This window comes from Thunnus thynnus, chromosome 16 (genome assembly GCF_963924715.1).
Source record: "Thunnus thynnus chromosome 16, fThuThy2.1, whole genome shotgun sequence".
Classification (NCBI taxonomy): domain Eukaryota; kingdom Metazoa; phylum Chordata; class Actinopteri; order Scombriformes; family Scombridae; genus Thunnus; species Thunnus thynnus.
Genome location: NC_089532.1, coordinates 22,444,148 through 22,466,118, shown reverse-complemented (window position 1 = coordinate 22,466,118; position 21,971 = coordinate 22,444,148). Strand labels below are relative to the sequence as shown.

Here is a 21,971-nt window from a genome sequence, read left to right as displayed (position 1 = left end):
CTATAACCCAACTTGTCCTGTGGCTTCACTGCATTCTGGTCTGTTGAGGATACTGTCAGTGAATAAATTGGCATTTCTGCCTCTGGTATTATTGATCCCTGTATGAATGATTGCTGAAAATTGGTACAAATTTTGAGTGAAAACCTAATTCTAGCTGGTAAACATAAGAAAAAGGCATCATTAATCACAAAAGTGTTGAGATAAAAAATATTCTATTATCACCAAGTTTTTGCTGGTCTGTTTGTGCAGGCTGTGTTTATTCGCAACAATCCAAGCCAATACACTGACTAAACAAACGTTAGCTTAACTAGCTAGCAATGCACCAACTGTGTGGGAGAGTTTCAGTGCCCCAGGATAAGAGGCACACATTTTTAAAAAGTTTAAACATTTTTAACTTGTGCAAATGCATCTTCACCTCATTTCACACCACCCTGGGCGCACCCACTCACAAATTTCCATTGACTGTGTATGTCATGCCAACTCTAACATTTGCATTGCATTCTGTCTGTGCACACCTTTAGAGTAGTTTGTTATGGACCCTTGTTTTAATATTACCTCTATATGCAAAAATAACTCCTTCCTTACCTTAACTCATTAATCTTAACCTGATCCTAAATGTAATATTCAATAAAAAACTACATCCATACTACAAAATAACCCTGAATATATGTCAAACCTGGGATTTTTCTCACACTATACTGTCTTCCTGATGAAATTTGGTCCTCATAAGGATAGATGTGTAAGAAAACACTCACACACCTCATATCTTCATTATGCCACATGTACGTCGGGGGTCCCTTGTGACTTAGTTACAGGGGAGAGTATGTCACAGAAGATTCAAATAAGGGGAAGATAAGGGGAAGTGTGGTGTGCATGAGAAACAAGGATAAAGGGTAAAACTGGATAAAAGCTGATCTCGGATTAAGTCACAGCGAGCACAGTGACAAAGAAAGAAGAGACACAAAAAAAAGGGGAAGTGGAGGTAGAAACACAAAAGATCTCACATGCACTCCTCTCTTTTTTGCTCCATGCTGTGAGCTGCTGTTCACTGGTAATAGAAGACTGATTAACTTGGAAGACTGGATTTCCACCATCCTGATGGCAAGCCAGAAAGAATATAATATGGGACTTCCTGTGGAAACTTTCAAAATAAAAACTTATTAAACATATCAAGTGCTTTTTAAAATTAGATATGCTTTCAGATCTGTGGAAAAATGGATTTGTGGAAAAAACACTGAAAAACATTATTTAATTCTTCATCTGCACACATCAGATGGTCTAAGGTGACAGGATTTCCACTCTCTGAATAAAGGAGTAAATGCTGCTTCTAGCATGAAAGATTAGATCAGGGTTTGTGGCTGATACGTGAGCCTGATATTGACCTTTTCTCTAGAAATCAGATACGTTTATCTGGGTGTCAGTGTTTCCCATCTCTGATATAATGATTGGGGAATTGATCAATACTGGTTGTCTGTAGAAAGCCTTTGAGCTAATGCTAATGTGATATTTTGATCTGACTGCACACACACACAAGAATGAGTGTTCATCATTGTTATCTTTTCTTTATCTTTTTTTTTCTTGTCTCTCTTGACTGTAGTTTTGTGTCCTATTACAGTGAGAGAATGTTTTGGCATGAAAATGATCATACTTTGTCATATAAAAAAAATACTAATGATACTAAATATGTAGGCCTGATGGTCATCAATTTCACATACAGTAAGTTCACAATTCATATTAGATTAAATACCTTGGTCAAATGTCCAACTGTATGGAGGACCAATCCTGATTTTTTAATGAAATAATGAATAGTCAAATACAATGATCAAATAAACTGAACAATAAATAAATTAATGCCAAATTATTTAATAAAAGAATGAAATAGACAAAGAAATAAATAGAATTATCTTGAAAATGCACAGATGAGAAATAATGTGATCAGAGCTCATCAGAGAGTTTTTTCCCCAATAGTCTGCCAACTCTTTAGTGCAGCTACTTCTTCTGCCGGTTACACTTATTACCTTCTATCTTCTATCTATCATTTGGGTCTATTCCTGAAAATCTTGCCATAAATGTTTAAATGAATTCCACATTTTGTCTTGTTAAATTTATTTTCCCTCAGAAGACTTTATTTTGAACAAGACTTTCCTCATGACGGTGGATTCATAAAATTTCACTTCAACATCTAAAAATTGGATTGTATATTATATTTTATCTTCACTGTGCACAAAATGGGGCAGGTCAAGCAATCCCTCTTGTGTTGTCCTGGATTTATCTTTTTGCTTATTCCTACATCTTCAGATTAGGCAGTTTTCTGTATAACTGGGCTGCTTTTGATCATGATATGAAAAGGGTTGATGGCGTTGGTTTGGATTCATATAAACAGGTTAAATTATATGCACCTTTAAATGAACTGCAATTTGCTTTCAAACTAGATTGTGGCTGTCCACCTGTTGTTTCTGTATACGAACTGTGTGATTGTCTGTATATGAACTGCGTGTTTGTCTGATCATAATTATTCTTGTGCCTCTCTTGAAAAAGAAATCTCAATGTCAATGAGACTACACGGCTAAATGAAGTTTAACTAAATAAATAAATATGCTGCATATTAGATATAACATTGATTTTATAAGCTAATCCTTATCATAAGCTACTCATCTGTCCTGTGAAGCAGTGGTGTGCTTTGTGGTACAACTAATAATGATTTAGAATTCATGCTCTCATAATTAATCAATTTTAAAAAAATCAAAGCTAAACATTTGCAAACATTAGCATATTACTTAAAAAGTAAATAGGCCACACCCCATGAGAAAATATTGCAGAACATAAGTTCTACTGAAGGAAAATAAAAATAAAGTGAGTGTAAATAAATATTTTGTCTTTGCGCATTGTTTATAATTTTTATTGGTCTCTTAATGTATTTGATCACTTAATAAATCAATTCACTTCTTCAGTTCAGTCATTATTTTTCCGTCTGGTTTGATCCTCCATACCACAGCAGCAGGACGGTAGCCTCAGATACAACCACAATACTGCAGGTTTTTCCAACACTTGCAGAAGGAGCCATGTCAAAAAATAACTCATTATTGAACTGTTGCATTTGTTTCAAGCTTTTACTCTGAAGACGAAGTCAACCCAGCCCCATCTATAGCTGCGGCTGGCTTGACGCATCTCCCTCTCTCTCTCTCTCTCTCTCCTCTCCATCTCCCTGCCTCTCTCTCTCTCTCTCTCCTCTCTATCTCTCTGCCTCTCTCTACCCGCCGTCATCCAGTGCGGTGCCGATGCCTCCTTAAACCTGGAGCCTCCGTCAGGAAGGATGAGCTGCCGGGTAACCGGAGAGATAACCAGATAAAAAAAATAAATAAATAAAAAGAAAAAACGGATTTTTATGAAGGTAGTTTTTTTTTCCATGGAAGACAGAGTGGAAGGAGACCAACTCAAGAAAGAGGATTGCATTGACAGTCTGTGCAAGTGTGTGAGTGTGTGTTAGTCAGAGTGTGTGCCTCGGACTCCCACTCAGTGATGTAAAACGTGAAGGTGGATTTTGGCATGTGGAGGAGCAGGTAAAAGGTAAGACTCATGATACTTTAGACTGAGCACTGAATCTCTTTAACAGTCTTACAGCTTTTTCTTGTTGAGGATTTGGTGCTCCTGTGGTTTCAATCTGTTGCCAAGATGAATGAAAATCTTTCCCTGCACGACTCACTATTAACTGGCTGTTAACTCACAGGAAAAAAAAGATATTGACACTTGGTTTCATCAGCAGACTAATAGGCGTAGTCCCTCTCTGGGCAAAGGGTGTGAGGAATTTTGGGGAGGTGGCAAGTAATTCAATGAATAAATAAATAAATAAATAAATAAATAAATAAACAAGAGGCCTGACGAGGTCCCCATGGGGTCTGTGGTGATGAATGGAGATAAAAAAAAAAAAAAGAAAAAAGCTCTGCCTCACAGTTTCGGAGTGATGTAGGTGTTGAGGGAGGAAAATGCGGTGCAATTCACTGTGTGAGTTTGGGTGGATGACGACACTTTCCCCCCCAAGCATTCTGGGATGAAAAGAGAACCAATTAAGTGATATTAAATGAGATTTTTAAGATTTAAAAGAAAAAAAAAAGGTGTAAAATCCAGCCTGGGTGAATGAATGATGTGACGCCTGTGGATGTGACTGTACTGTAGTTTCCTGTGAGGATTGTTGCAGCACAGAGATTGTATATGTACACTGGGTGACACGATGACACCAACACACTTCACAAGGTGGATAAAACCCTCCCTGAGCTGCACAGCGGGGATGACACATGCACTGTATGATGTTGGCGGTTGGTGCTCTGCTGTGAGTCAAAGTGGCCCTGCAGTAGAGGAACACAGTCCTTTTTTTTTGTACCCCCCAGAGTGGACCAGGATCTCTAAAAGCCTGCGGGGGTGTGATATAGTGTCTATATATCCTTTCATGCGGATGAGTGCTTGCAAAAAACCTTCTGTCCTGACCTTAAGTATGAGAAATAGGACTGAATTATAAATGAGTTATGCTCCAGCTGAGGGACTCAGCTACTGTCTCTTGTCTGACTTCCATGAGCATTAATTGAGCATGGCATGTCCACGGTAATTGTGTGCAAATTTAATCTAGTTGTTCTTATCTTGATAATGGAGAGCAAAGCTCAAGGGATATTGGCAGAAATGCATTTGTAAGCCATAGGTATCTAAAAATAAAAGGGGTGTTCAGGAACAATATTTCATCTTATATGAGATAGTTTGGTGAGCTGTGTCCAACAATTTATCACTTGGACCAAATTCTGACATCTTGCGCCCATAAATCTGGAATATAAAAGTATTTTTTTCTCTAAGTTTTCTTGTGACAAATGAATTCAGGTGCGGAGACTTTGCCGTACCTCAGGGTTTCAACAACTGCCGCCCCTGCTGTCTCCAAGCAAGAGGGATGCTAATGGAGGAGAGAGAGGATACAGGCGTTAACCGCTGCAAGACAGAGAGACAGAGAGAGAGAGAGAGAGTGTCTGTGTGTGAGAGAGAGAGTCTGTATGAGAGAGAAAGAGTCTGCGAGAGAGAGAGAGAGGGAGAGAGTGTGTGTGAGGCGTTTCCATGGCAACCTGTCAGGGGTGTGTTTGGTCCCTGGAGATGGTGAGGAACGGAGGGGAGGAGAGAGATGAGAGGCGAGGAGAAAACTATCCCTCGTTAAGGGTGAGAGGGGGATGGGAAGGAGATAATGGAGAGAAGAGGGGAAGGTGGGAATGCCCCCTCTTCCACCTCCCTATTGTTTGTTTTCTCCTTCCTGTGTTGCACTCTCTTCACTGGCTTCCTACTCCTCTCCTACCACACGCCACCTCCTCTGTTCATTTGGAAGTAACTCGCAGCACTTGTCATGGCTATGTGTGCGTCATATGGGAGGATTGTACATTTAAGATCAAGTGCATGGAAGTGTTTGTGTGTTTGAACTCGTTTGAAGACATCATGATCATTTCCTATTGACTTTGGTTGCTTTTTAACAAATGTCATGCTTCTTTAGTTGCTCACACTAACCATAACCAAAATCTTAACCTCTATATCCTCAACTAGATGAGTAAACTAATGAGTTCACATCCCATCGATGAGGCTGCACACAAACCAGCTGGCATCTTCCTGGCACTTTTTCTTCGCTCAGATGGTGCCAATGTAAAAAAAAGCAACGCCAGTGTTTGGGTTTTATCCACTGACAGTTTAGCTCTGTTTTACTTCTACTTATTTGCCTAATTGGTATTCTTTGGACTTCTATTCCACAGGCAGCAGCTCACCACCATCTGGCTACATTCATACGACACACCCACAGCAAACTGTAAACACCCTAAATTGTCTGACACATCAAAGAAATCCAATTTCAGGCAAAGGAATCAATCTAAGCTTGAACACACAAGCTCATGAACCGACGATGTGAAATATATCTTGTGCGTTTTTTGTGAACCGCAATGTTGCAGAGGTCACACGTCACAGCAACAAGTGTGATCACTAAATATTTGACATGAATACATTACTCCCTTCACTACACTGCAGAAATTAGGATCCATTACAAACACAAATTCAGATATACATCGAATACACCTGATATCTCATTGGCATATATAGTATTGTCGTCTAGAGAGCTTGTATTTTCTGTCTTTTCTCATATGGTGGGAATACAGTATGAGTGAAATTAAACAAATGGAGATTTGGAAGGCTGAAAGATGCAAAGTGTGCCAGAGTGATGTTTTGCTGAAGCCAACTAAGCAAAGTCGTCTGCTGGCTTCAAGTGCTGCTGCTGCAACAACCTGTAACTACAGTAACAGATGAATCAGCTGTCTGTCAGTCAACCATGTCTGTTTATTGAGAGTATATTTTTTGTATTCAGAAATGTATTATTTTAAGAACAGAACAACAACAGCTGGCTGCCGAACAGCACCATTATTAATGCAAGGACCAAGCAAATTCACACACACAACTTTAATTGCTTAATAATTATCTTCTGAGTTTTATTTTTCTGCAACATAACTAATGAATGAATGCTGTTTAGTAATCACCTCTCCTATTAGAGATGTTGCAGCTTCCCAACATCATACTGTACTGTAAGTTAACATTATATGACATGTGTTGACTGTATTATTGTGTGATATGATAAGGTGGCGAACACAAGTCATGGATTACGAAAGTTGAGCGTGTTTCAAGTGTCTGCAATTTGATTTTAACAGCGTACTGAAATGAATTCAAACTAGTGGCTACTTGGAGGATAGTAACAGTCCTGCTGTAATGTAATTTATAGGACATGTTAAAATAACAGTTGAGCTCTACAAGGATTCTTTTCATTATTGATAAATGTGTTGATTATTTTCTCGTTTACATAATTTGTTGTCCAAAAATTGTGAAAAATGTTCACTGTTTCCCAAAGCATCGTACGGAAGTCCTCAAATGTCTTCTTTTGTCCTGACCAATAGTCGAAATCCCAAAGATATTCCATTTAGTGTCATAAAATATTAAAGAAACCGGAAAATATTCACATTTGAGAAGGTGGAACCAGAGAATTTGGACATTTTTTCTTAACAAAAATGACTAAAAATGATTAATCAATAATCAAAATATTGGGCAATTAATTTTCTGTCAATCGACTAATCGATTCATTGCAGCTCTACAACAGTTTATTTTTTAAAGAGGACCTATTATGCTTCTCCTCATTTTCAGTCATATATATAATGTTACAATGTTGGATTGTCATATTAAATGTGGCCAAAGTGTCAAATAATGAGGTAAACGTACATAGAAGTAATCCCTGTGAGCAAAAAGCACTGGCTTCAGGCTGCTCTGAACGTTCGATTTTTTTCTACTTTCAGCCTGAGCCAGCATCAACTCATGATAGATTTCTTTATATGGTCATCTGCTCCACGCACAGTGCACCCACAAGTGCTGCAGTGTGTGTTGGTCTGCTGCGCTCATTTGTTAGTGCTGGGCAAAGTAAAATAAGTAGTTTACCTCTTAGAGATGTGCTGGGCGTCTGCAGCTCTTCATCAAACATCATCATCGCTATGGCTGTTTCTGCTTGTACTATTCCTCCCTGCATTATTTCTAACTGACCTGTAGAACAAATAGCTCCAAATATCTCCATATGTTGTTTTGTCAACAAATTTTTAGCGCTGCTAACAAAGCTCTGCTAATTCAGTGATGAACACGTTTAATTTCCTGTAAAATCTTCACAATAAAAGTCTCCTGTTATTTAGTCATTTAAAAGCTTTAGCAGTAAAGCAGGAAACATTGGGTTTTCATCAGCAGTAACTTAACATGACTTTGATACATGCTGCCCCTCAGCAGGCCTCTGGAAAGCTGGCCAATCAGAACAGAGGGGGCTCATTGAAAGGGGCCTTAAAGAGACAGGAGCTAAGACTGCCTGTTAAGAGACAGAGGCTGAACTGAGGGGCTGCATAAATGGTAAATGGACTGCATTTACATAGCGCTTTTCTAGTCTACCGACCACTCAGAGCATTTGACAACACATGCCAACATTCACATGCACAATGTTTCTACTGCTCACCCATTCACACACACACTCACAAACCAGTGGCACGGCCATTGGGAGCAATTTGAGGTTCAGTGTCTTGCCCAAGGACACTTCGGCATGAGGACTGGAGGAGCTGGAGATTGAACCACCGACCCTCTGATTAGTGGACGACCCACTCTACCATCTGAGCCACAATGGCTGCCCCAATATAAAGGATAATAAGCATAAAGGGCCAATATAAGATAAATAAGCATTTTTTTGAACCGTGAATCATGCAAAAATACTCTAGTGGAGTCCCAGAATTAAAGTAAAGAGCTGGAAATGAGCCTACTAGGTCCTCTTTAAAGAAAAGCGAGACAAAAGGAGTTTTCAGTGGATTATAGCTATGTCTTTTTCATAGACTTCAACAATCAGATACATGTATATACAATGCATTTTTGTGCTTTGCTGCGTGTTGTGTATGTATCATTCATTTGGGTTTAGTCCTGCAGTTCTTTGTGTAGAATACTGTAAAGCCCACCTCTCATTTAACATGACAGTAGAAAGTTGTGAGGTGAAGGTTTTTTTCTAACTTGCAGCAAAGCAGTCATCTAAAGCAGAACAATTCCTAATACACATCAGCACAAAAGCAGAAGACAAAAAAATGTCACTTTCATTGAAAAGAATGTTCTGCACAAAAACTTGTGTGATCACACACCAAGAGTCATATTTACAAAGCTGTTGAGAACTAAGATTTGGTCCCAGTGGTAAAATCTGAAAGGAAGTTCTTTGAATTATGACGTCTTCTAAGAATTTTTCCTAAAAAGATTAAATCCTTGTGAAAAATAAAAGCTATCCAGGATGCGTAGATGTCAGCCCCTATGACTATACCTATAAGGTGCAGTATGGAGGAGGACTTTTATGTAGCTCAGGGGTTTCTTAAACAAAGGCTGCAACAAGTGGATACAAGAGAAAAGTTCACCAAATGCTGAATTACAAAGACGTGATAAAGTGCTACGGATTGCAGAGATGAAAGCACTCCTAAACTGACACTGCTTTTTAGATGATGTTAAGAGCTCTCTGAGTATTCTCAAAATAGACACAAAAACAGGGTGCAGCTCAGGTTTCTGATCATTGCTCTGCCCAAATTAAAAAATGACTGGACGGCTAAATAAAGTAAAAAGTAAGAATAATTTTGCAAAAATCTGAATATATGTGAATACATTAGCTTAGCTGTTTTGTAAAGGAGGTGTCAGATAATGGGATACACAGATGCCCAAATTAAGATGAAAGATAAAACAGCACCAAGGATGTGCTGTAAATACACACAAGTAACATCACAAAGTAGTAAAAATAGAAACAACATGTATCATCATGGGAGAAAAATGATACCATGCGACCAGTACAGGAGCCACTACACTGACTCACTTTATCTCCGTGATCTTATTCTGAATACAGATTTGGCTAAAGTAATGGGACATTGAAGGCTTTCTCCAGATGTAGCCCCGCAACACATTAGCAATGCAGCAAGCTATGGAGTGCTCGGTTGTTACTGGAGACGAATTTTTCGTTTGACAGGGAAGACAAGGCTAGTCTGTGGGGCCCTTTGCTGTAGTGTGATTAGCATTGCAGATGCAGGTTTCTGTAGGCGTCAGTTTCAACAAACTCAAGGTTCCCCTGTCTCCAGTGCATGATTAAAATGTAACAGTGGTGCGTGGGAAATTCACAAGAGCAGAATTATGCTCCAGCACTCAAAAGAGCCTATTTTTTGCTCAGGTATGTTGCACCTCCTACTGCACACACTCTCTTGCTCTCTCTCTCACATATAAATACACACAAGGGCTCGACCCACATGGGGGGGTTTTCAGCGCCGAATGCCAAAACTGGCTCAAAGCTGCCAACAGCCATTATTTTTTTGCAGGTATTCAGTGTCACCGATTAATGTGTGAATGTGAAGGACACTGGCGGAAATGAGAGTCATGTGACTTTCCTAGAAAAACAAAGAAATAATATTTGCAGTGTGGAAATGACTCTAAAACAGGAAGTCTGCTGAAGCCTTTAAAATAATCATAACCATTACTACAAGGATAAGCAGTCATAGCTATAATGATAAACACAGCAATAATTGCAATAATGAGCATACCCACTGCTATAATTATAATCATAAAAATCATAGTGATAATCATAACAATAACAATAACACCACACTCATGGTTATGTAATCCAACTGAAATGTATTAAAATCAATAAGATCCTCCCACAAGCAACACATATCAATTTTTTCCATAAGCGTGATCAGTCAAACTGGGTCATATCCATTACCGTAGACAACAGTAAAAAGCTGATTCTTAATGAAAGCCTACAGTATCGGCCCCATTTATCAGAAAATCAATAGACTGTATTGGTCAACATATATGTCAACCTATATACACACACACACACACATACACACACACACACGCAGGAACAGAGCTGAACATGGATCCAGATGATGTACAGATGGGATGCTATGTTGCTAATAGTGCAAGAGCTACATTGCTTCTTTTTTATAAATATTTTAAAACATCAGTTTTTTGTATTAAATGAACTGTGATTACTGTGATTTAGAGATCTATTGTTATCCCTCTTCTCAAAAATGTCTCCCTTATTCATCATTTTTTTGATATTAGAATGCCACATGTGGTGTCTTTAAGTGGGCAGTGTTCATACTGGTATGTCAGTCTCGACCTGCTGCAGTTACACATTGCATTAATAACTAATAAGGTTATCCATTGCCTTAATGAAAGTCAGCATAGACCCTTTGCATCTCAGTTTTTGTCTCGCGGCACCCAGCAGATAGAGGAAACTCTGCCGACTGACTGAAAACACCTTTGAGGTGCTTAAAGTCAAAATGTTTATAAGTGCCTGTCACTCTTGCTGCTATATATAAACATGCTCAGCTCTCAGCAATGTCAAGAGCACATAATAGCAGACGTCCTTCCCATTGAGAAATGAGAAAATGAAGCAACAGGCAGGTCTCTAGAGGACACACTCCTGTAAGAGATGCCAGTAAAATGGGAAAAGGGCTTTCAGCACAATGGAGTTCTCAGGTTAGTGCGGGCTTCCCTTCCTCTGGCATTATCACATTCCCAGAGGAGGGTTGACATGAGTTGTTCCTCAGAAGCCGATTTCTAGATTATTTAAAAGAACAGTCTGTAAAAGGAGCCGGGTGTGTTTTTTAAGGCAGTACATTTATTATTTTATTATTTATTTATTTTGAGTTTATCCAATATCTCAAATTTGTCCATGATAATAGTTTATTAAACGTTAGCTAAAAAAGCTGAATTAGTGCTTTTTTTTGCTATTGTCTGGTCCTGGTGGTTGTGTAGCTAATTCACGAAACTTACCAGCTGCTTGTAGTAAGATAATATCAATTTATGGTAGTATCTCTGTAACTGTCTTATAGTTATAAATACAATAATAACATCAGTAACTTAAAGAGTCAGTTCTCTTTTGAGAGATCCATCTGTCTCTGCCTCTACCTCAATACAATAGAGGTGAATGACATTTTATTTGTGACGCTCACAGCATTGAAAAATGACATTTGAAAAATATAACATCAATGAATTTTTCCAGAAACAATGTCATGGATTACTCTGGATAATCCACAGACCTTTTTTTTTTAAACTCCCACCAGATTATCAGGAAAGTAACATATCTTAATGGGACCCTGGTTTTATGCATTGCTGTGACTATCATGGAAACAGACAGTTGAGTAGAGGAATTAAATGTGACATAAGCCAAGAGCCAGATTGAAGGTCACAGCGCCTGCCGACCCTCCTGCCCTCACCCTCGTCTCTTTCCGTTTTGGTATTTATTTTAACAGTGAGACCCGCAACCCTGCATCTCCAGGAGTTCTGTCTGCATCTGGCCCATATTCTATCATTAGCTTCCCCGACCTCTCTCCTGCTGCCTCCCTCCATCTCTGCTTCTGCAAATTTACTTTAGTCACACATACAGTAAAAAATAATAGAAATGCATAAGAGGAAAATAGATTACACATCGTGCAGATGATGGAAATGAAAGCCCTGAGGGGGTTTATAAAACTAAACAAAAGAAGGAAGAAATAATCATGGACAGGTTATAAAAGAATTGGATAACAGAGTGGAAATGATGCCAAAAGTCAACAGGGAGGCATTTCGGAATGTCATTTAAAGTGCACGAATAGCACGGCGTAAAACAAAGCAAATCTGATACGGAGAATGAAAGCGAGTGGTAGGTGAATGGGAGCGTGCCCTAATTGAGATGTTTTGACTTAAATAAAATAAGATCATCCGCCACCTTGAATTCTAAATTTCTCCCTCTTCGACTTGGAAAATGAATCGGAATGTGCAATAACTGCCTATGTGCGAGGCTTATACTGATTGTTTTGCTTTTGTGTTTTCCTCCATCATGCATTGCTTTATTAGATGCGGTGGCTTCTGATGTGTTTGCTGCTGCAACAAAGATAAAGCAAACATCACAAGCAATAAGCTTAAGCGTTTCATTGCCTTCTGAAGCGGGGATAACGCAACATCTACACCATGGTGGTTATCATGCAACATAAATTTTTTATTTCTAGAGAGATAAAACTGCTATATAAATAGATAATGTTCATATTAGGCTTCCTGGCCCAAGCACAGTGTAATAAACGACACCAGGTGATAGACAAGCACAAATCATACTGATTTCCTGACAACGTATGCGTGGTAATAAAAACAGCTCCTGATTGCTTGTCATGTATGATAGAAGGAACGAGCCTGCCTGCTGTTTCGCATTTCAGAACAGATATTGTTTCAATCCAAGATGGTCAATATGACTTTATTCCCCTCTGTGACAGGATGCAGGATGGCTTTGCTGGAGTGCTCAGTAATAGCACAAATAAAAACAGTGAGTGCAGACACAAACAGGTTGTTTGTTCGGGTAGGGAACAGAGCAGCGCTCCCAGGGAACACCTGCTATACTGTAGTAACTGCCCTGTCAATACAATTGGCCCAGTGAGCTGTAGTCTTAATGCACTCATCCCCTTATCATTATAAAGCACTTCAAAGAACACAAAGGCCATTAAACCCACAGTGTAGCACCAGGCCTGTGTGTTTCCAGTTGTGGTGCCTGTGGCCTCTCAGCTGTTCCGTTATGTGGACGCCAGCGCCCCGCTTGATCTGCTGTCTGAGAGCACACTCCTTGCCGCAGGGCCATGCGGCTAGTTGACGGCCAAAGCCACAGCTTCAGTGGCTTTTTAGGATGACAGCATCAGCACCACGTGCCCCTGCAAAAGCTGTGTCCCTCTGTGTTCTGCCACACTGAGCATCTGAAACAAAGGCAGTCTGCAGAGCTGCCTCTCAATCAGGATAATTATAGTTTTCATTCAGTTTCTTGATAGGTTTGGAAGTGGTTGTTGTGCTTTTAGTTTACATTTTATTAGGTATTTTCATACATTGGTGGCATATGCATAAATAGAAGTTCTCAAAGATATTTATGTTATGTTGTTTAATATGCCAAATGGGATGGACAGACAGACTAAATCTCCCTCACTGAGTGACTGACTGACTGTATGTTCACTATTGAAACTGTTGTGTATGTACCAGATGTGCAAATGACGCCAGATGACAACCCGCAACAAATTGTCCAAGCATCTGGCATTGAGTAAGTGACCAAAGAGTTAATTAAACTTTGGAAGGTTTATATAATTACAGTACGTAGGTAGATTAAGACAGTCACTTGAGTGAAGTGTTTTTCCCAGCATGCCTCTCAATTCCCATGCAGAGTGCGACCTGAAATATTTTCGAAAGTGTTTTCCACAGTTTTCTGACTGTGGAACTTTAGTTGCAGAAACGTTTGTACTGATGTGGGCTTGTTTGCCTGAATACATCAAAAGATGCTGGAGACAGCCACAGATGACTTTTCATCAATAATTTTCACTTTATCTTACTGTGCAGAAAACATATTTACTGTCTAAGACAGGCAGAGAGGAGGATGACAAAGGAGCAGCAGAAGTAATTTCATTCAGACTCTTTTCACCTCCAGTGTATTACTGCGGTGGCTTAAATCTCAGCAGCAGAAATCTGAAAACTTCAGCAAATAAAACTGAAACTATAGAATCCAAGAGGCCTAGGTGCCTTTTTTTCAATATGGATGAACTGACTTTTTACACTAAAATTAATATTATTAAACTAAAATGATGCTGTCTTTTGTGAGTAAAGAAAAAATGTTAATAGAAAATTATTTTACCATGAATGATTTGAGCTGCAAAGTATCTTTAGCACATATAAAGGAAAAGCTGCAAAGTTATGGTATCTCATATAAATCAAAATAAAAGTGAACTAAATCCCAAAACTGTTTTATTACACCTGAAGTGAAACTAATTAAATTAATTTTACTGAAATTAAAAAAATGACAATCAAAGTAACATATTTAGTTTCAGGGTGAATTTTACATCTGTAAACCAACAGAAATTTAGGGCAATCAGGAAGCATCTGAGCTTTGCAAATTGGATGTTTCAACTCCACCTTGTGACTCAGACTGATCTGATGAAACATCTTCCAGAGTGCAGCACTAATGCATGCTCTATGAATTTTGAGTCATTTAATGTTTACGCTCCTTTGCCAAAGCAAGTACATTCGCTGTAATGCTGTAAGACTCTTGCAATCCAGCTGGCAAACACACTGGAACAAATGAAAATGTTTAACTGTGGGGAAACGTGCACAAAGAGCACAGAGTGCTTGGTGAGAGTCAGTTTTTTGCAGAACAAATCTTTCGGAGCCATCTCAGTGTCACACTTTGGAGTGGGTGTGAGCGAACGGAGCGCTTCTGCTGGGACAGTGACAATTAGACGAGGGAACATCCTGACTGTGTTGCATTTCCCTAATCTTGCAAAATGTGGAAGCATTACTCCCTGCTGTATTTGTCAGCTGCTTTGGGGATTAATTAGCATAGCAGAGTTGGAAATGGAGCCCACTGCAGAAGAAGACTGTCCCTTTTTTCACACACTGTTAGTGGGCCAACAACGTGCTCTCACACAGATACACAGCCCTCACTTACTACAGCAAACTATAGATAGAGACTATAAACTCTATGTTACTGTAATACTGTATATACTATAATATTACATACACTTTTACATAAAATGATACTGTGACCTAGCCTTCCATCTGGTATTAATTACCATTAATTAATTACTTGTTGGGTTGCGATGAAATAAAGCAGAAACAAATGAAATTAAGGTGTCGAGACAGAGACAGGAGGATCGATGCTGTGATATTTGTTGTAGAGAGAAAAAGTGAGACCCTGTGTTAACAATTCAGTATCCGGTGTAAAGGTGTAAATGTCATGCTGGGAGGGAAGAGGGAGGTGGGATTGTATACAGTAAAAAAGACATGAAGAGTTTGTTTAACAAGTTCAGCTGTTAAATGCTGACGCCAACAACTTCATAAACTGAAAAGATTATTTTGGAGTTTCTGGCTATCAGCCTGTTCTCTATTTGGAGACATACAGTAGTTTGCTCAGTAGCTCACCATGGGATTCATTAGAGGAAGAATGATTGCTGGAGTGTTTTTCTTAAGTTTGCCTACAGCCAAAGTTTTCATGAGGGAATTGCTTGTAATTCCACCCTCAGACGTTTCAGTGATGTGCAGTATGTCATTAACCTGTTGTCAAGTTCATGAAGGAATTTCATTATCGATGCAGTGTTGCAATTTACCTTTTTAGCCTTGTCTTTATAGAGTTAAGTAAGTTCTGCGTTAATTTCCCAGAATGCCTTATGATGCCTCCCAGAGATAGGCTAGCGTTCAGCGGAGGGTTACATGTTGGTGTAAAGAGCAACAGAAAAACAAAGAGTGCTAAATTTCCCTGAGTAGAGAAAAAAGTCAGCATCATGCCTTTATACAGAAATATGTTGCATTGTGCTCTGTTGAGGCTGCTGATGATGTTAATGTGTTAGATCCATTAAACGTTTCCTCCTGAGCAATTTTCCAATGCAAAACAAAAGATCTGCACACTATCCTCCTCCAAACACACCAAATAGGATATGGCTTGTTGAGTCACAAGAGCTTGGAGGAAAATTACTTTGGCAATTTGCCGCTGATTGGTCTCTGAGAAGTAAGAATACTATTACGGTGAACAACTAAGTGGTTGTAATGTTTCCTGTCATTGATCAGTTTTAATGGATCATTAAAGGAGAGGAAACAAGCAGGGTGCACTCAGGTGGACAAGACATGTGCTAAGCACACTCAGCATTCCCACATGGGCAGGATCCTCCATCACAGAGCTTTGCCGTATTTGGAGGATAATTTGCAAATCCACTTATCTCTCCAAAATCATAATCTCTTCATGTATTATGTGCACCCTTTCCTTCCCATAATGTTGCCTAGATTCCTGCAATAGGAAGTACTATTGGGGCATTTTAGTGAAATGAGCAAGTAACACCTCAAAGTTCTTGCACTCTAGGACTCTGTTGATCACTTGAGCTCACTTTATTAACAACAATTCACCTTTATCAGGTAAAATTCATATAAACAAAGAGCATCAGTGCTGGTGAAATGCATGGCTTGAGACTGAATAATGAATGGCAAGTTGCCATCAGGAACCTTGACTTTTCAGTAAGTAAATAATAATAGCGTTATTCATTTTTTGTAAGTTTTCTATGTATTTTACATTTTTACCTAGTTAATACATTTCATTAAATTAAGCTACTTAAAATCAAATAAATAGTAATAAACAACTGCACAATAATAAACTAACTTAATTAAAGGTGCATGCTATTAGCAACCCTATCACCAGACAGAACATTGATTTTGAAAAATTCTGCAAATCCCCTGATTATATACAACAATATTTCAAATTAGTTTTTTCTACAATATCTGTGCAAGGAAATGTCAATATTCTTAAAGTCAGTAAAAAAAAAAGACAGAAAACATTCACTGCTATGACCGGTCCATATCACCATTACTTTCAGCATGTCTTCATAAAGGACACACTACTTCCTGAATTTGCACTGAACATACACATTGAAATCATCCAATGTGAACATAATTCCTCGGATACTGGGTCACTATTAGGCATAGTACATTCTATAAAGGAGATTAAGTCCATGGCCCAATTTTGCAAAATACTGAAGGGATGGGCGAAGAAATCCAAGGTTCTGCAAGAAAAAGGCACACCCCAAAATCTTCTGCACTGTACAGATCTTCATTGTCTAACATCACCTTTACAGCAATGGGAAAAGGGCCGTGGGAAAGGTTTTTTGTAAAAAAAAAGTAGAAAACAGGAGTATCCTTTGCTATAAAACTGTCTGTGGTAGCCAGAGCAGCTGCCACTATTTACTCTGCTCCTCTGTGTTTTATTGATAGAAAATAGATGAGGTGCTAATGGATGCGTGCCACCAGTAGTTCTCCATCCTGTGTAAGACACGAGCTTTGCTACAGAGGCCCCTTTGTCCTCAGCCTCTCCATATTGATTTTGTGGCATATGCTTGGGTTTTCCTGAATGGTATGATTTGTAAGATTCATAATGTTGGGATGAAACAGTCTGCAGAGGGATTAAAATGTTGGACTTCACTTCTCTAAAAAGGAATTGGGCTGAATGATTTTCTATGGATGGTCTTTAAACTACTAGCTTCCCCTGAAGATTTGCTTTTTAGGATACCAGCTATTTAAGTGATGACATAAAAGGAAACATTGTTTAAACACATAATAATAGAAGTTATTTCTAAGCCACAGAATGTCTTCCAGTAGCTATTGTGCAGCAGTAGAAATTGTTCAGGCTTTCAAGTGGATATCATAATGTTTTGGAATATTCATGAATGCATGTGAATGTGAGTTAGCCTGGGATTTCGGAGCATTTAGCGAACATTTAACTGGTCCAAACCCGCTCCATTCCCCAGAGAGTTCACATTTATTTGCCAGTTTCTGGTTATGTTTGGAGACAGCCAATTATGCGGCAGGTGTAAAAGGCAGGTATTATCCTCTGAAAGCATCCAGTAAGCTCTCTGTTTCTCTCTCTCACACACACACACACTAATTTGATGCTGTTACATTAAGTCTAAGGATCCGCATTCCCGCGTAAACAAATCACAGGAGAAGGCTTCTGTCACAGTTGTGGTGAGAAATCCACAAACGGTGTACTGCAGTGCTTGTATTGCAGGTATAGTTCCACCTAAAGAAGAGCTGCATCGGGGGGATTAAGTAATCATTGATCTTTACTGGTGGCCAGTACAAACTGTTACAATGAAGGTAGAAATCATCTGTAGGAAGGACTGAGGATCCTCCTTTGAGAATTTTAATATTTTATGAAGCAAAAATTCAAAACATTCACTGGTTTCTTACATGTGAGGATTTGATGCTTTCCTTTGTTTTATGCTTGTGCTATAAATTGTACACCTTTGGATTTTGAACAAAACAAGCAATTGCAAGATGTCACTCTGTACTTTTGTAAATGATTTCTAACATTTTATAGACCAAAGGGTGTAATAAGTAGGGTTATGTGATATGGATTATGTAAATTTATGGATTGTGTGGACCAAAGACCATACGGGTAAGCTCAAGCAAATTATTTTTTACTTAACCTTGACTCAAAAAGAGCTGAACCAAAACCAAAAAAAAAACTTCCATATACACATATAAAACTGGTATTTATAAAAACAGAATGTGTGGTGAAAATATGTTCACCTCATGCATATTTGTTTTAGAGTAATCTGAGAGTGATATGATAAGGTGGAGATGAAAAATTGGGTGAAAGACAGACTCTAATAATAAAACATAGTTTGTTGTTGTTGGCCATTTTCACTGGGTCTTTTTTTGCAGTCTGCACAGCAATCTGTAAAATGCCCATCCAAACACTGTGTGATCAGTTTTATCATATTTTTTTATTTATATCTGAGGCATTTAATTTCATCAGTCCTTGTGAAGCACTTTGTAAAGTCTGTCTATATTGGCACTATAAAGTAAACTCATGATCATCTTTCTGATGTTTAAAAATAATGTTTGAGATATCACCGTCAATGATGGTTAATAGGTACGCATGATGAATTACTTTTAATATGCAGCTGTTGCTATAAATAGGCACAGCCGTGTATAATGGTTGTGCATAATGACAGCTGCTCTGGCATTACTGGAGAACCTCACCGATGTGACACAATCCTGTATGGCAGAGGTATTGATATGCAAACAGGTGTCAGGTGTCTCATTCCAATGTGCCAAGAGGAGAATGCATGTGCATATTTTTGTCTTTTATGCATCTGACCCATGTCGTGGCATTTTTGGAGCACACCGGGGAATGTAACATTTTTTTTAGTAATGGCACAAAGTTAGAGCAGTCATTTTTATTAGGATATGATATAAAAATGTGTGCTTTCTGGTGGATATCATGAAAACGTCTGTATGAATATTTTTAATAGGAACATGTGGTCATATAACATATCACCTTTGCAAAATACATGAATGTAAAAATAATTTGTTTGTTAGCTAAAGAAGGCTTTATGGCTTGCGTAGTGTTGTAGATGAGCTGGAAATGCTATGTAGAAAGTGTTGGGAGGCTGTTGACCAGTGTTGAGCAAGTTACTTCAAAAATGTATTCAGTTATACATTACATATTACTCTTTTTTTAAATAGATTACTTTTGCTGTTGAGTAATTAGTAACTAATTTACTGTTGTTTTTTTCTCAGTCAAGCTCTGTCAAAGGTTTAGAGGGTCAAAGCCTCTGCGGCCACACATTACATCTTCTGTGTAGACAAAGAGACAGCCATCCTTCAGTTTGGAGGTATGTACTGACTATCATCAGCTAGTCTAATATTAGCCCCAGTGACTGCACAAGGTCCCGTCCTCTGAGTGGAGCTCCATTATTCTCACACCCTGAACTAAATCTGTGATTCCTGAATGTAACCTTACCAGTGAGTAATGTTAGAAAAACTGCTAAGAAGACACAACATGCAAATAAGACAATTTAAGAGTTACCTCGAGTCATATTTCTCCTCTTTTGGTGGCAGCTACTAGTGTCCCCACACCTCCAGCCCTTGCAGCAAGCTCACATGAACCAGATTAGTCTGTCCACTGAACGCAGAGACCAAACTGATATCAACCCTCCATCAAACTACCAGTAAAACAGCAAACAGGTCGACCCCCAAACTGTCAAAATAACAGATCGTTATTGGGATTATTTACTGAAATGGAATCACTGAATTTCAAATTGTAATCCCTTACACTTCTCATTACTGACAGGAGCTTTGGGAATTCATGGATTCAGAATGGTTTAGGGTTAGGGTTAGGGTTAGGGTTAGGGTTAGGGTTCATTTTGTGTTTGTTTGGGTTTTTTTAAATGTCGGTTTCTGCTCAGACACCATTTAAATTCAAACATTTTATTCTCATATTTCCTTCTGTGCTGCTGACAAAAGTAAACTTTGATCTGTAGCTGAGTTACTCATTAAAGAGTACCTGACAACACATGAACCCACCTGACTGCTGCTGTCCATGCTGTCGATTAACGCCTCCCACTAAATGTCCGTCATGCTAACATTGTCCATGCTAAGCATCGTGCCAGAGGTTGTCAGAGGAGGTTGACGAAAATGACTTGTTCCCTCTCGCTTCAATGTCACCTTGGCTGTCACACTGACTTGAATTCGTTTAGAGCCGGAGTGAATTCTCTGGAGTGACAGTGGAGATTGCTAATCCGTCAGAATGATTTGGTGACAGGCGAAAGTGCTAATCCCCCCCGTGTCATTCAGTGCCAGTGAGGACTGCCTAATCCCTCGTTGAGGGTCTGATGTAAAAAGACATGACGCTAACTAAACGGCTCTCCAGGAAAATGACAGGAGGGTGCAGGAGCAAGTTCATGTTCCCAGTACAAACTGATATTAGCACAAGCAATTTACAGCTTCTCGTTTCTCGTGTATTTTGCAGTCGTCATAAATATATTTCCATTTTAAGCCAAAAACTTCCTCAGGCAAACAGAAATCATAACTCTGTTGGGGAAACATGAGCATCTGTGGGATTTCAGAACCTTTGGGAGAAATTTCTCAAAGTAACAGTCACATACATGAAACTTTTCAAAGTTGATATCAAATATGATATCAAGTCTGAGTAGGTATAACATTCAAAGATCATGAATATGTGATTACCTCAAGTTTGATTTAAAAAAAAGTCAAATAGACTTGTCAAAATAGGTTTTTCACTCTCAAAATGTTGTTTTTGTGTTGTGTTATTTATATTTTCAGTTACTGAAAGAAGCCTTGAATGTAAGTGAAGCTGCTGCATCTTATTTCACTCGCTCACTGCCTAAATACTAACTGGTTTGAAGCCAGTGAGAACATGCAGCAGCAAGTTCAAACATCTGTTTGAAAAGCTAGCTGCTCCAGAGATCCACCCAGCATTCAGGCTTTCATCAAATTCTTGTTATTAATAATTGCTAACAGGCAAAATTGCTTCCTAGCAATGTTGAGCTGAATACAGAGAAAATATCGGTTCCCAAGCTGACATAGTTTGTAAGTGGAGGAGGCTTTCCAGGGAATGAGAGCAGTCTAAGTTTCAAGACAAAATATTGGGCATGAGAGCATATTATAATCACAAATCCTTTGACAGCCAATAGCACATGACTTAAAAACTAGTATTCACAGCTGACAGCTTTGGTTTCCAATAACTTACATAACTACAGATAATATATTCTTAAAAGAAATTTGAAAGTAGTTATACAATGACGCAAGGGTAGGATGCTAAACAGTACAAGTAAAAAGTCGTGTAAGATGTCCCCAAGCACTGTTTTTGAATCTGCACTTTTATATGCAACAGTGTTGGGAACTTCTTTTCAAAATGCTTGAGTTAATCACCTCATTATTAGCCCATTGATGCAGCTACAGTATTGTCAACTGTGGACCTCTCGTTCACAGAGAAGAATCATCTTCTCAGACTGAATGAGAAGGCTGAAACTGGGAGTGAATGGGCCCAAGAGATTCAGCAAAAAAGGATCTAAAAATATAGCATG

General features: G+C 38.8%; 1 protein-coding gene across 1 annotated transcript in view; it reads left to right on the top strand.

The window, feature by feature from the left end:
• The first annotated feature begins 3,016 nt into the window (after nucleotides 1–3,016).
• The window catches only part of lingo2b (leucine rich repeat and Ig domain containing 2b), a 32,539-nt gene continuing 13,584 nt past the window's right edge, over nucleotides 3,017–21,971 (top strand). The window contains exon 1 of the mRNA XM_067614735.1: nucleotides 3,017–3,567. The gene's annotated coding sequence lies outside the window, so the exon portion shown is untranslated. The remainder of the gene's footprint in view (nucleotides 3,568–21,971) is intronic.